The sequence below is a fragment of the Mesocricetus auratus genome, unplaced genomic scaffold, assembly GCF_017639785.1.
Source record: "Mesocricetus auratus isolate SY011 unplaced genomic scaffold, BCM_Maur_2.0 Super-Scaffold_100006, whole genome shotgun sequence".
Lineage (NCBI taxonomy): Eukaryota > Metazoa > Chordata > Mammalia > Rodentia > Cricetidae > Mesocricetus > Mesocricetus auratus.
In genome coordinates this window covers 99,221,213-99,235,705 of record NW_024429190.1, presented here as the reverse complement: position 1 = coordinate 99,235,705, position 14,493 = coordinate 99,221,213, and the positions used below count along the sequence as shown (strand labels likewise).

Here is a 14,493-nt window from a genome sequence, read left to right as displayed (position 1 = left end):
TTCTCATTTAGCAGTAATAAAGACTACCTCTACCACCAGAGTATCAACAGAACAAAGAACTTTGATTTCTGCCTTGACCTGGGTGGGATGAGGTAACATCTCCACCACTACCGGCTGCAGTACTAGGAGAAGAAGGCAACTGAGTCATTGGGTTTACATAACACCAATGGCCTCGCAACATGAGTCACCCAAGTTCTAGTAGAAACCACTCACCACATCAAGAACTGGGGGGATTTTGACTTTAACAGAGTGAAAGATGTGTTCAAGTTATGTGACATGTGTTTCTAAATCCAATATTCACGAAAGGTATCAACAAGCAATTTTGAACATGTTTGAAAAGACAGGTGTTTTAAGAAGGTAGAATACATCAGTAGATAAATTGAAACTCTCAGAAAAAATAAAGATGTGAAGAAGCAAATAGGCAATTTAGAAGTAAAAACATAATACCAGTAAATATAAAAACATACAATCAGTAGATGGGTTCGAGAGCAGAGTGTGGGGAGCAGAGAAGAAGTAAGCTTGAAGATGGAGTAACAGCGGAGAGAAAGCAGACTAGAAAGAGGGAAGAGCGCCTGTGGAACCTGCAGCATAGAAAATGTAACTTTCAGGCCTCAAATCTCAGAAGCAGAAAAGGAGGGCAGAACGAAGTACTCAGAGAAACAATGGCTAAAACCCCCGGAATTAGTAAAAAGCCTCAGTCTCAAGACGGAAGAGACTAGCAACCCAAACAGAGTAAGTTAAAAAATCTATAACATAAATCATGCTGGGTGTGTGAGAACCAATAGCAGAAAAAAGTATTGGCAGAAATGGCATGATCTACGGAAGAAAAGCAGTTAGACTGACGGCAGACTTCTTAGTAGACCCCATGGGGGCTGGAAGGAAGGAAGTAAAAGTGAAAGATGTGTCAATACAGAATCCTACATCCAAACAAAAAGCCCTTTAAAGAGCAAGGGAAATCAAAGCGTCCTTAAAAGTGAGGAACAGGTGCAACTCATTGGTAGGATGCTTGCCTTTGATCCTGGGGGTAAGGAGAGAATATATCTCTGGCCTGTCTACCGTAAAATAATGACTAAAGAGTGTTCAAAAATGGGGGGAGCATGGGGGACATGATTAAGGGAATACTGGTACATCACCAAGGAATAAAAGACCTTGGGAAGGGTAAAATCCTGAGTGAAAAGCTCATTTTCATCTGTGTTTTAATGTTTTAGTGTGAAGCTAGCTACAACAATGCTTGACATGGTTCTAAATGTATACAAAGACGAGTGTATCGTAAGGGAAGGGAAAGTGGTGAGCTTCCTGCATGTCATCAGAGCTGGTTTATTCAACACAACAGACTGATAGGTTGTATATACTCAAGGGAATGCTTACATGAACATCTTGGAAAGGTTATGCAAACAGAAAATGTTGAAACACTAGGATTTTTTAAAGACCATGCAATCTATAGGAAGGCAAGAAAAACAAAAAAGAATTAGAATCTGGGGGGGGGTTAAAAAACAGAGAAAACAAAATATAAAATGGCAGAGTTAAGCCAAACATGGCAATAATTATTTTATGTATAAATAATCTAAATAAACCAATTGGAAATAGTGTTAGGATTGGGCGGTGGTGAAATACACGTCTTTAATGCCAGCACTTGGGAGCCATCAGACCTCTGTGTTCAAGGCCAGCCTGGTCTACAAAGTGAATTCTAGGACAGCCAGAGATAGAGACAGAGGGGGGGAGGGAGGGAAGGAGGGAGAGGGAGGAAGGGAGAGAGGGAGAGAGAGGGAAGGATGGAGGGAGGGAGGGAGGGAGGGGGAGGGAGGAAGAAAGAAAAAGAAAAAGAAGAAAAAAGCAAGGAGGGAAGGAAGGAAGAAAGAGTGGAAGGAAATAGTGGTAGGTGCTGGTAGAAGCTATTAGAATGTTACCCAGCAACACGCTGCCTACAAAGAAATCACATCAAATATAATACAAGTTTGCTGTAAGCAAAAGAAGGAAAATACTATTTCTTGCCAGCATTAATCAAAAGAAACCATGAATCTGAATTAGTACAATATACACTTCAAAACAAAACAGGACTAGAGACCTAGGAGCAAATTACATAAAATAAAGGGTAAATCTGCGAGATGGCAGGACCATGCATATGTTACAGGCTACAAACACGCTGCAGGTGTGTGTAGCAAACTACCAGAACTGGAAGGAAAAACACGGATGCATTACTGAGGTGAGGCATCAGTACTTCTCGGTCAGCAGAGGACAGAACAGCTAGGTATAAATTCAGCCAGGACACAGAACTCAACGCCACCACCCACAGGAGGTGTCTGACATTCTTTCACAGAATATTTCACCCAATTGTAACAGAATGGACATTCCTTCTGTGCTGCACGTGCTGCACATATGCCAAGACAGATAACATCTAGGGACATAGAACGGCCTTCAAAAATGAAAAAGAATGGAATAACACTGTGTATCTGTTCTCTGACTATGATGGAAATGAAATAGAAATATATAACAGAAAATAATACACATTGGTACGCTAAACAATACACTTGAACATAGTCAATGGTTAAAAAGAAAGTCATAAGAGAATTATGAAAAATATACCACAATGAATGAGAATAAAAATGCACAATTTAAAAATTAGATTCAGCTAAAGCAATTAAAGGGAATTTCAATGTGTCAAATGTATGTGTGTGTGTGAGAGAGAGAGAGAGAGAGAAAGAGAGAATGAATAAATGAGTTACCAGTATCAGCGCCCTTAGATATAAATACACAATTAAAATATTATAAACATCTAAATACATAAATATGACAAATTATACAAAAATGGACCAATTCAGCCAGGCAGTGGTGGTGCATGCCTTTAATCCCAGCACTCGGGAGGGGCAGGTAACTCTCTGTGAGTTCGAGGCCACCCTAGTCTACAACGCTACACAAAGAAATGGACTTATCGCTGTTAAGGAAATTGACTCTGTATGTTTATGCACCCCCTACAATAAATCTCTAGACCCAGATGACTTCACTGAAGAATTCTACCAGATGCTTAAGGCAGGCTGAGCGTCACATTTGTGATATTTCTTCCATGAAGTCAAAGGAGAACACGTAGCACTGTATTACCCCACTGCCAGCACAACTTAAACACAGTACAAGTGAACACAGCAACTCCAGACCCGTGTTCCTCATGCACAAACAGCAAAAGACACCAAACTGTATACTAAAGGATAGAAGTAAGCAACAGACTCCTATGAGAAAAAATCACAATTTCAGGAAAAAATGAAGCAAGGAAAAAATATATTTGGCCAAAGTCAACATTCATTCATGATGAAATTTCTTCAAAAACTTAGAATAGGGCCAGTAAGATGGCCTGGCAGACGAAGGTGCTTGCTACTAAGGTAGGCTGTCTGAGTTTGATCCCTGAAACATGGCGGAAGGAGAGAGCTGGCTTCTGCAAGTTGTCTTGACTTTTACATGTGTGCCATGTCACCTGTATGCACGTGTGCCCACGTGTACACGTGCGCGCACGCACACACACACACACACAACTTTCTGAACTCAGAAAATAAAAGGGAACATCAACTTAATAAATACAAGATACAAAAGCTCTATAGCTCACAGATTTGTAGGTGAAAACATTGAAATCTTTTTTAAAAATTTTAATGGAGTAGTATTCATTTTAATAGAGTATGGATGTCTGTGGCCTGGGAACGTGTATTCAGCTGCCCCAAATAGCACGCTCCATTGTGGAAACCATTCGTGAAGTTTTATAGTTACAGAATGACAGTCCTAAAACAGGGCTTTCAAACACACTGGAGGGCATACTGTGTAGACAGGTCACAGCAGGACTGTGTGACTCTCGTGCTCTGATGACAGTCTTAGCTTTGGGCTTGGGGAACGGTTGTGGTCTGTTAAAACAATCCCAAGGGTTACCTAATAGGCACAAGGATGTGAGCTTAGATACAGTTGTGGCTATAACTAGTTACCAATGGGACTAAAAATAGTGCAAGATAATTTGGTTCTGGGCCACAACATTCTAATAATCACAAAGTTCTAGCCAGACTGAATGTCACACGATAACTATTGAACATAGTGACTGCAGCCTGGTCAATGTAGTAAGGAAAGAAAAATCTTATAGAGGAGAAAGAAAATTGTCATTTTCCCATAACACAGCTAGTTATCCTTAGTAACTCTTAGGATGTCCTATGTAATCTATTAAGAACTCTCAGAGGGCTGGAAAGAGGGCTCAGTGAGTAAAAGTGCTTGGTGCCAAGCCTGACAACCCAAGTTTGAGCTCTAGAACCTATTTAGTGGAAGGAGAGGCCTAATTCCAGCAAATAGTTTGGTGATCTCTACAGAAACAAGTATGTGTTCACACATGCACACACATACATACACACAGACACACACACACCAAATAGATATAAAAAAAACTCACATAGAATTAATAAAGGAATTCATCAATATTACAAAATACGCAATCAACACACTAGAGATCAGTACAGTTTTGTATCCCACTGACAAACATTTAAAAAAATAAAAAATAAACCCCAATGATAATAATTAAATACTTCAATGTAAATTTAACAAAAATGTTTTCTGAAAATACAAAACACAAATGAAAGGAAGAAAGCTCCAAGTAAGAGGAGGGCTATGCTAAACGCATGCTTTGGAAGACCCAAGCTCCTGACGCACTCAGAGTTTCCCAAATGGATACATGGGCTTAGCAAAATTTCCATCAAGCAGATCTGGGTTGTTTTTGTTTTTGTTTTTACAGACAGAGATGAGATTATTCTAAAGTCTGTATGAAAAGGCAATGGGAGTAAAATAGCTCAAACAACTTGAAAAAGTTAGAGCAATCAGTATATTGAAGTTCAAGATCATTGTATAACTACATGAACAAGACCATATCATATCGGCAGAGGGATAAACATGCACGTAAGTAGAATAAAATAGAAAACAGACTCATACCTAAAACAGACTCATCAAATATGCCCCGCTGATACCGAGAAAGGTGCAAAGACCGTTCAGTGAGGAAGTGAGCCATTTCTTTCAACAAAGGCTCTCAAAGCAATGGAGCCCCCATAGGAAAAGGAAAGAAAACTTTGACATGGATTTTATACCCTATACAGAAACTAACTCAACATGGACTCCCGGCTTAACAGCATGGGCTGCAATGCTACAAAACTTACAGGAAAAAAAAATGCAGGAGAAAAGCCTTGGCATCTAGACCTAAGCAGAAAATTTGTAGTCTTCCCACCAAAAACACAACCATAGTTGATAAATTAAACCACAATGAAATAAAAACATTGTCCATTAGAATGTTCCCTTAAGATATGCTACAGACTAGCGTGAAACATTTGGAAGCCATGTATCCAACAGCTTGCATCTAGAATATATATAAGCAACTCTCAAAACTCATGATGAAAAAGAAAATCCAGTTAGCAAATAGACAAGGATGTGTAATGATGTCATCAAAGAGGATACACACATGGAAAATTAACACAGCAAAGATAACTCAGTGTCATTAGACGTGCATGAAGGCAAAGGCACCCATACACATAAAATAGAAATAAGTAAAAGCTTAGCAGGCAACTCTAATATGTCCTACTGGTTTCATGCCTGAACATTTCTCCAGAAATGATAACACATTTCCTGTAAAACCCATATGCCAAACGGGGGTTGGGGAGTGGGTGGTGGCAGTGATGGTGGAGGCGGACACCTTTAGTCCCAGCACTCAGGGGACAGAGGCAGGTAGATTTCTGAGTTCAAGACCAGCCCAGTCTATAATCAAGTGTCAGGACAGCTGGGATTACGCAGAGAAACCCTATCATAAAACCACCATTTTTAAAAATACATCACTGGAGAATTATGCTGAGTTAAAAAAAAGTCTGACTAGCACACATGCTACGGGATTTAATTTATATAATATTCTCAAAGTAACAACATTATAAAAGAGAGAGATCTGTGGCTGCCAGGGGCTATAGTGGAGTTGAGGAGGGAGGAGAGTGTGTCTCAAAAGTCTATTCATGGAATGCCCGAGGTGACAAAGGCGCCCTGCAATTGACTGTAAGCCCCCTGGGGTGTGGCATTGTACTGTAGTTGTTTTGCAAGATGTCAGCTCTGGGGTAAACAGAGACTTGTGGCCTCTCTCCCTCTCTCCGTGTTATTCCTCACAACATTGGGACACCTATACTTATGCCTCCATCACAGTCTGCAAGCCTCATGCCCAGCCTCATAAAGACTGCTTGCAGATCACACCCTCTCTCCACTTCCCGGGGACCCTGGCTAACCTTGGTAAGCACTCAGCCTTCTCATTCTTGCGAGCCCTCTCAGCCCTCCCTGATCCTTTGTGTCAGTCCCTGACACCTGGAAATTCTGCAGTAGCCACAGGGACTCAGATCAATGTCTGACTCCGCCACCGCCAGAGAGGCCTCCTCTTGCAGTAGACGGGAACTATAGAGACCCACAGCTGGACAGTGTGCAGAGAGAGAGACTCTAGAACACCCAGTCCTGGTGGGATGTCTCCATCAAATCCCTCCCCTTAGGCTCAGAGTGCAATAAGGAAGACAAAGCAGAAAGACTGTAAGCTCCAGAGAGGATGGATGACACCAAGGAAACAGTGTCTTCTAGACACAGCAGGACACATATGAATACAGGGCAGCGTGAACAGGGTCTGCACAGGTTCAAGACAGATGGGGTCCCAGCACCAAGAAGGGAAGTGGACATAAGCACCCATCCCTAATCAAGAAGCTATCTCCAGGGGCTGGAGAGATGGCTCAGAAGTTAAGAGCACCGGCTGCTCTTCCAGAGGGCCTGGGTTCAACCGTATGGTGGCTCACAACTGTCTGTAATGAGATCTGGTGCCCTTTTCTGGCCTGCAGGGACACATGCAGGCAAAACACTGTATACATAATAAATAAATAAATCTTTAGAAAAAAAGACGCTGTCTCGAATTGAAAACCATCGACAAAGGAAAATTAGTTTTCCTCAGTGGAATCTCACCAGGTATATAAACCACACTTAAGGGTAGGCCCCAAGCCCAGTAGATGACTCACACAAAATTAACTCAACGGATTATTTTTGTTATTATATTGCTTTGTTTGGGCATTTTTAATCTTACTGATGTCTTGCTTGTATATTATAGTTTCTGATTTTGTGTTTTTATGGGTTTTGGGTTTTTGTGTATCTGTATGTATGTGTGTGCATCTGTGTGTATGAGTGTATGTGTGTATGAGTGTATATCTGTATGTGTGTATGTGTATGTATGAGTGTATGTCTGTATGTATGTGTAAGTGTGTGAATGTGTGTGTATGAATGTATGTCTGTATGTGTGTATCTGTGTGTATGAGTGTATGTCTGTGTGTGTGTATATATGTGTGTTTCTTATGCTTTCTCTTTGTTGTTGTTGTTTTTATTCTACTTTTTTATATTTGTCTGTTTTCTAAAGAGAGAGGGGAGTGCACAGAGATGGGTGGCGAGGGCTTGGGAGGGGGTGGGGAAATGAAATTGTGATCAGAATATATTGTGTGGAAGTTTATTTTCTTTTTTGGAGTTTGTTTTGTTTGTTTGCTTAAGACAAGATCTCTCTGTGTAGTCCTGGCTGTCCTGGAACTCGGTATGTAGACCAGGCTGGCCTTTAACTCACAGAAATATGTCTGCCTCTGCTTCCTGAGTACTAGGACTAAAAGTGTGTGCTACCAGGCCCCAGCCACCAAAATTCATTAAAAAAAAACTCACTAGGATTGGAATGTAAAAAATTTAGTTAATAAAAAGCAAAACCTCAAGAACCAAGCCGAGCTCTTTCTCCTGGTTCTAGCCTCCTTTTCTAAGAAGAGAGACCGTAAGGAGTTCCATCGTTTTCCATAGTTCTGTTGCTCTAGAACTGGGCACAAGATGGCAGTGGGTAATGGGTAGATAGCAAAACCACTGTCTACATACTTTAGACTTCAGAGGCCCAAACTGAGAAGCAAAGGCTGAGAAAGTGCAGGTCAGAGACATCTTTAAAAAGAAAGGTGTGTGTGTGTGTGTGTGTGTGTGTGTGTGTGTGTGAGAGAGAGAGAGAGAGAGAGAGAGAGAGAGAGAGAGAGAGAGAGAGAGAGAGAGAGAGAGAGAGAGAGAGAGGTTATGTAGAAGGCATGGAACACAGAATGCCCCCAAGGTAAAAGGCTTGTAAGTTAGTATGGCATGTAGGGAAGAAAACCACACAGCCTACAGGTCTGCAGCCCATTGTCTCTGACCACATGGGCAGAGACAATGGCCCTTCTCATTTAGTGAGCACCCTTGGTGCCCCACTATACCCATGGAGCAGGCTGCGGTTTCCACTATGGAGTAGGAACCCCAGGCTGCAGCTGACAGGGATGGGTCCACACCAGACCTTTTACTCTGGATCTCTCCCTGAGCCTCTGGATGTGCTCATCACAAAGGCCTCTGTGCTTCTTCTGCAGTGTGTGTGAGGCGAGGCCTAGCCCCAGACCCCCATCCCAGGAGAAAGAAAATTGTATTCCAATTCGAAGGCTCAGGAGGTATTTCTGGGCCAATTAAATCAGAGAGGCTGTTCTCGCTAATGTGTAATTGGTTTTAAAGCCAACAGACTCGCTGAGCTCTGGATGACAATATTTAAGCAGCACTTTGCCCCCTCCCTGAGTGGTCCTTGTAAACCATGACCACAGCCTCATGTAGCTGCAGCTGCCTTCTGTCGGCTCCCTCCTTGGAAGCAGTGCCTTGGCTCTAATTGGCTGCTGGGGATAAATATTTACGGGGCTGTGTAAAAGAGAGCATCCGCCTGTGAGGTCTGTTCCCAGGATTGCCACACAGTGCCCAGGAAAGCTGGAGGGCTCCGGGGGCTCTCCAGGCTAGCCATACTTCTCCTACAAATTGACAAGCGCTGTAGTCTTCCAGACTCAGGGCTGAATGTCTAATTAAATTTCCAGACGACGATAATGGTGTTAGCTCCTCCCGGGTTCAGGAGGCCACAGTTTCACAGTTGGATGGGGAGGAAGGTCCTCTAAGGATGAGCAGACCCTTCTGAGGCCCCAAGTTCATCTTCAGACTCCACCCTCCCCACCTGTAATATGCACCTCGGGCTGGGTAGCTGGGTGCCAGGTGCCCCCAGCCACTACCTCTAAGGCTAGGGCGCTGCACACAGAATCGTTATTTCAAAATGAAAGGCAAAATGAAAACTCTGGCAAAGGGCAGAAACACCCAGGTTGAGGCCAGAAACAAAATGAGGAGCTTGGTGTGTGGCTGAGGCTGATGTCTGAGTCAGTGGGTTCCAATCACAGCTTCACTCAGAAGGCGACAGTGTGCTTTTTAAGTGGAACCCTGGTCCTCTCCAACCCCACTGGAAAATCCCTGAGACTTGGGAATTGGTAGTCATGTATTTTTTTCAGCAGTGTTTGGGAGGGTTCTCGGGTCATCAGCTAACCTCACTGCGTGGCTTGCTGGGCCTCAGTTTCCACCGCCTCCTAGGCTGTGGCAGGCCAGGTGTGTGGCTCTACATTCCTTCAGGATGCTGTCTGAAATGTTTCTCCGGGTATAGCCTGGACACCCTGGCACCAAGGCCTCCTCGAGGACTGCTAGTATTGGCCCAGCGACTCCGGGGCTACCAGTGGTACTGCCCAGAGTATGGTGTCTGAGTGAACTTGGAAGGGGAAACATTGCAGGCATAGGAAAGGGAGGGACTTTGCAACAGGCAGTCTGCTCCCCTGAGTGGGCTGTGCCTCCAGGTGGTCTCTGGATCCTCATGAGCCGCACTCAATGTCAGGGCAGGGAGATGGGCTCATTGACCTGGGAGCTCACAGAGAGGCCAGTTCTAGTTGAGGACTATGTAGAGGGTCAAGGAAGGGTTTGGAAGTAGAAAGGCTGGCAGCATAAAGGGCTGAAGTGTCCAAGCTCCTGCCCCACTGGCTCTCAGCTGGCTGCAGGGGACTCATTTTGACTAGAGGGCACGTTTTCTATGAGCAGTGTCCATGGCCAGCCCCCTCTACCGGGCAGCGAAGCCGAGTGTCCACCCGTCTGCTGGACAGCACCTCCCTGGCCCTGTGCCAGCACATGAGAGGGAGGTGGGGCTCTCCGGCTTCAGCCGAGAGGTGGATCTATGACATCTGGAAACGGCTCAGTAACAACACTGAGTTACTTTGGCCAGTGACAGCCAGCTGGCAGGCTGCAACTTCCTGGACATTGCAGACTTAGGGCCATAGCTGCCGATGGCAATTCCTCTCATTCCCCATCTTCATGCAACCCCTAAGAGCACTCAGTCATAGCTCCCTGTCCTTTGTTACTTCCTGAACAATTCCTACGGCTCTTTGTGATGGGCTAGTTCCCAGCACAGCTAACCCGCCTGCGAATGCTCCATCCTTATGCTTCAGCGGAAGCCTGATGCTCCTCTCAAAGGTTCCTACCCTGTGCCCTGTGACAGGACACTACATCCATATATATCCAGGGCCAAGCTGGGTAGGTGCTTCTCAGCAATCCCTGTCCCTCCTCCCCTTCCATTTGGATCTAGAGCCTGTAATTATTTTTACACCCTCCACTGTCTCTCTGTAACACTGTAACAATCTCTTCCCAGCCTCTTATCTGAGTATCCCATCTTATCTGAGTATCCCATGTATCACCGCCCTCACCCTTTCTACTCTCATCCTCATTCCCCACAATTTTGTGGATGAAGCAGCCCATATCCTCTCCTTTCTATTCCTGGGCCCGCTCATCTCTGGCAGGGCAACCACAGCACCCATCGGGAACTTATCTCTATTAGAAGCACCTAGTCTAGAAGGCGCTAATTAACTTAAATGAGTTCTCATTAGCATAGATCCTAATCCAATCCTAATCCTTTAAAAGAAGCAGGAGGTTAGGACACAGACCCACACAGAAGAATGACCGCGTGGAGGCACAGGTTGAAGTTGTCACTCACAAGGCACAAAGAGAAAAGAGCCCTGTGGATCTCCTGACGGTGGTCTCCAGCCTCCTGCACTGTGACACAATCCACTCTGTTGTTAACCACAGCCTGGGGCACTTTGCCTTGGTGTCCTGAGCACACCACTATAGCAATTTGCTCGGATCAGATTCCGCTGCTCGCCTTACCAGTCTCCTGGTTACATTCAACAACGCTGCTAAGTCCAGGGGCTCACCTTTCCTGAGTCTCAGAAGTGGAGCTGTGCGTGCGTGTGTGCGTGCGTGCATGCATGCATGCATGCATGCGTGTGTGTAGGGACTCCTGTAATAATGCTAAGGAGTTTTCACTAAGATTGTTGATTCCCAAAACCCTCCTGTGTGGGCCCCAAAACAGTCAAAAAATGTCCATGTCCAGAGGAAGTTTCCTTCCCATTTCCCAAGAGGCTATTTACATATTTCTTCAGAACCCCACCCTCACTTCTAACTCACACTGTAATTCTGCCTATCCCTGACCAGAAGCCAGCCTGGGAGCCTCCTCCAACTCCACCATGGCAGCTGTGGACCCATGGGGACGGGTCTCAGACCTAACAAAGGTCTCCTGCTATCTGCCTCCGCCTCTGCAAACATCTCACACCCTCTCCCCCGGCAGTTTCCTCTCGCCCTCCCCTCCGTGGCACTTGCCTGCCCACACCTGTGTACTTGTCTTTCCCACTAGTGTCGCTTGCCTGGACCCTGTGCTCTTCCAAAATCGTCCTGCTGTTCTGCTCTCTTAAAAGTGCCCGTGTTTCTGAACGGTCACCCACACTTGCCGGATCTGGCCACTGACCGCTCCATCAACAATTCCCTGCTGCTGCTTCTACCCACATGTGCGCTGGCAATTCCTACCCTCTCGCCATAGCCTTAGCAAGCTCACGGACACCGCCAAGGGTGAAAAGCTCAGCAGCTCCTCCTTGGACTCTCCACAGCCTTCCTTGTGGCTGAACGCTCTCCCCTCCCCCCTTCCGTCTTTGACTCAGCTCCTGGCTCTCCTGTACTTGCCAGGCTATTTCTCACTCCCTTGCCTTTCTCCCTTGACCCCTGAGACCCTGTTCTGTCTCTAGATGATCTCATCCAGGCCCATAGCTTTAAATATTACTGAGGTTTTGATGCCTCTCTCTGTCTCTGGAGCTCCAGACACATAGATCTGACATGACACCTCCACTTAGATGACTCAGGGTGCCTCAAGATCTCTCCATTTTCAACCCCTTCCCCATCTCAGTAAATAATCCCAGTGTCCACTCGGTGGCTCAGATAAGAAGCTCGGGGCTCTTCCCCCACTCCCTTTCCTCCTGAGGACTTCTGCTCTGAGACCTGTCTAGACGTCGGAATCTTTTTATCCCCACTCACTCCTCGCCCATGCTGCCGTCATTCTTGGAAACAAATACTTCCTGAAATGGCTTCCCATCTCCCCTCCGCCGCTGTGGTCCTGGGCGCCCTTCTGGGAGGAACTGGTTTCCTGCTGTGAGGAGGACACTGCCAGCGGTGCTAATTGAATTAATTGATTTGCCCAAGGGGAGGTGTGTGTGTTCCCTTTCTGTGGAACTTCCTTTAAAAACAGCACTTCCATTGAGAAAGCCAGATCAAATGCCATTAGCAAATTAATTCTGATTAGTGCTGCCCAAGCACTCAGACCTTAAGGCAACCCCATTCAGTCATCTTGGGCCTGGCCGCCTAATAAAGTGGAAACTATCTAAGCAGCAGAGGCGATTATTTTGATGCCTGTCTCCATCCCCAGAGGGAAAAAGAGTAGGATGTGATTTTGCCATTGTCTCCTGAGGGAATTAACTACTTCCAAATTCTATGTTATTAATTCCCCAACACGGCAGTCATGTCCGTGAAAACAGATTTGGGCCACACATTTCTGCAGCCGTCTGTTTAGGACCAAGTATTCAGCAGGTGCTCAATATTTGGATGAAAGAATAATTAATTGGTAAGTGGCAAATATGTCTGCACCTAGTACCCTTACTAACCCTTCATCGATTTATTTGGTGTGTGTGGCTGCTCGGCTTCTGTGCTTGGCCTGGTAGATTGAAGTTAAACCAAACAGGGCCCTGTCCTACCAGACCTTCCAGATGGCGGCGGGGAGGCAGAACCTTGACCAAATGAGAGCAGAGCTTCCTTCAGCATGGCAAATCATTCAAGGTTAAAAATGAGTCAAGGGGACTGGGCTCAGGGCATAAGAGCATTTACTGTTTTCAGAGGACCTGAGTTGGCCCAGCACCCACCCATGTATGGTGGGTCGTAACTGCCTGTAACTCCAGTTCCAGGGATCTAATGCCTTCTTCCCATCTCTATGGATACCTGCACTCATGTGTCCATACTCTCTCTCTCTCTCTCTCTCTCTCTCTCTCTCTCTCCCTCTCTCTCTCTCTCTCTCACACACACACACACACACACACACACACACACACACACACACACCCAGGAGTGAGGGAGAGAGTAGAACAAATCTTTAAAAAGTGGATCAAGGGGGCTGGAGTTGACTCAATGATTAGAAGCACAGATTGTTTTTCCAGAGGTCCTGAGTTCAATTCCCAGCAACTGCAAGGTGGCTCACAACCATCTATATTGAAATTTAATGCCCTCTTCTGACATGTAAGCAGACCACTGTATACATAATAAATAAATAAATCTTTTTTTAAGTGGATCAAGGTGACAGCGTGCTGATAGCAAGGAAGAAAGCTTAGGGAGGGCCTGAGGCCCTGACACCAGAGTTGAGCTCGGCATGGTACGGGGCCGACCAACTCTGGCGGAAGCGCTTTCTAGGAAGAGGGCCTAGAAAGGTAAACGCTTATCATCCGGGAGCCAGAGCCCTGTATACCTGAGCAGCACAGGCGTCCTTGCTCACCAGCTGCTCTTGTGATTCCTAGGACAGGGCACCGTGTCCCCACAATGTGACCCACCTCGTCCACACCAATCTGTCTGCCTAGATGGCATCCTCCGCCCACCTGCATCTCTCACTCGCCGTCTCCCAACAAAGCCTTTCAATCCTGTTTGGAAGTGTTCCTTCTGTTCTCCAAAGCCCTGGGCCATTCACGTGGCACCTGCTCTCCTGTTCCTCAGATGGGTAAAGATGGCATTCCTGTGCCCCTGGGCTTCCCCCCAGGCCTCCTTTCACGGGTTGCATGGGGCCAGAGGCGTTGTCCTATCTGACTCTCACGCCCCAGGTGTGTCTCCTCAGTTACACAGAATCTGAGTCACTGCCTGGTCCTTTGCCACCCCTAGCAGTGAGCGAAGACTCCCAGAAGTCTGGTTTCTAGATACGTGACGTCCAAAGGAGTCAAGAAAGAAATGGTTTCCTTTCAAAGGTGGCTTCTAAAGGTGATTAAAGACTTAGACTCAGCTGGAGAGATAGTTGAACTGATAAAAATGTTTGCCTTGCAAACACGAGGACCAGTTTGATTCCACTGAACCCATGTAAAGCTGAATTAAAATACAAACATTCGAACGAACAGCAACAAGAACCCCCACCACACTGGGCATAGTATAACACACTTGTAATCTCAGCATGGGGAGAGGCAGAGGCAGGTGGATCTCTGGGGCTTTTCTGACCAGCCAGTCTTGCTTACTTTCTGAATTCCAGAACAG

At 45.7% G+C, this 14,493-nt stretch overlaps 1 protein-coding gene across 2 annotated transcripts in view; it reads right to left on the bottom strand.

Annotated features, from left to right (window-relative positions):
• The window catches only part of Chat (choline O-acetyltransferase), a 54,314-nt gene that overhangs the window by 23,017 nt on the left and 16,804 nt on the right, over nucleotides 1–14,493 (bottom strand). The gene's annotated exons all lie outside the window — the stretch shown is intronic.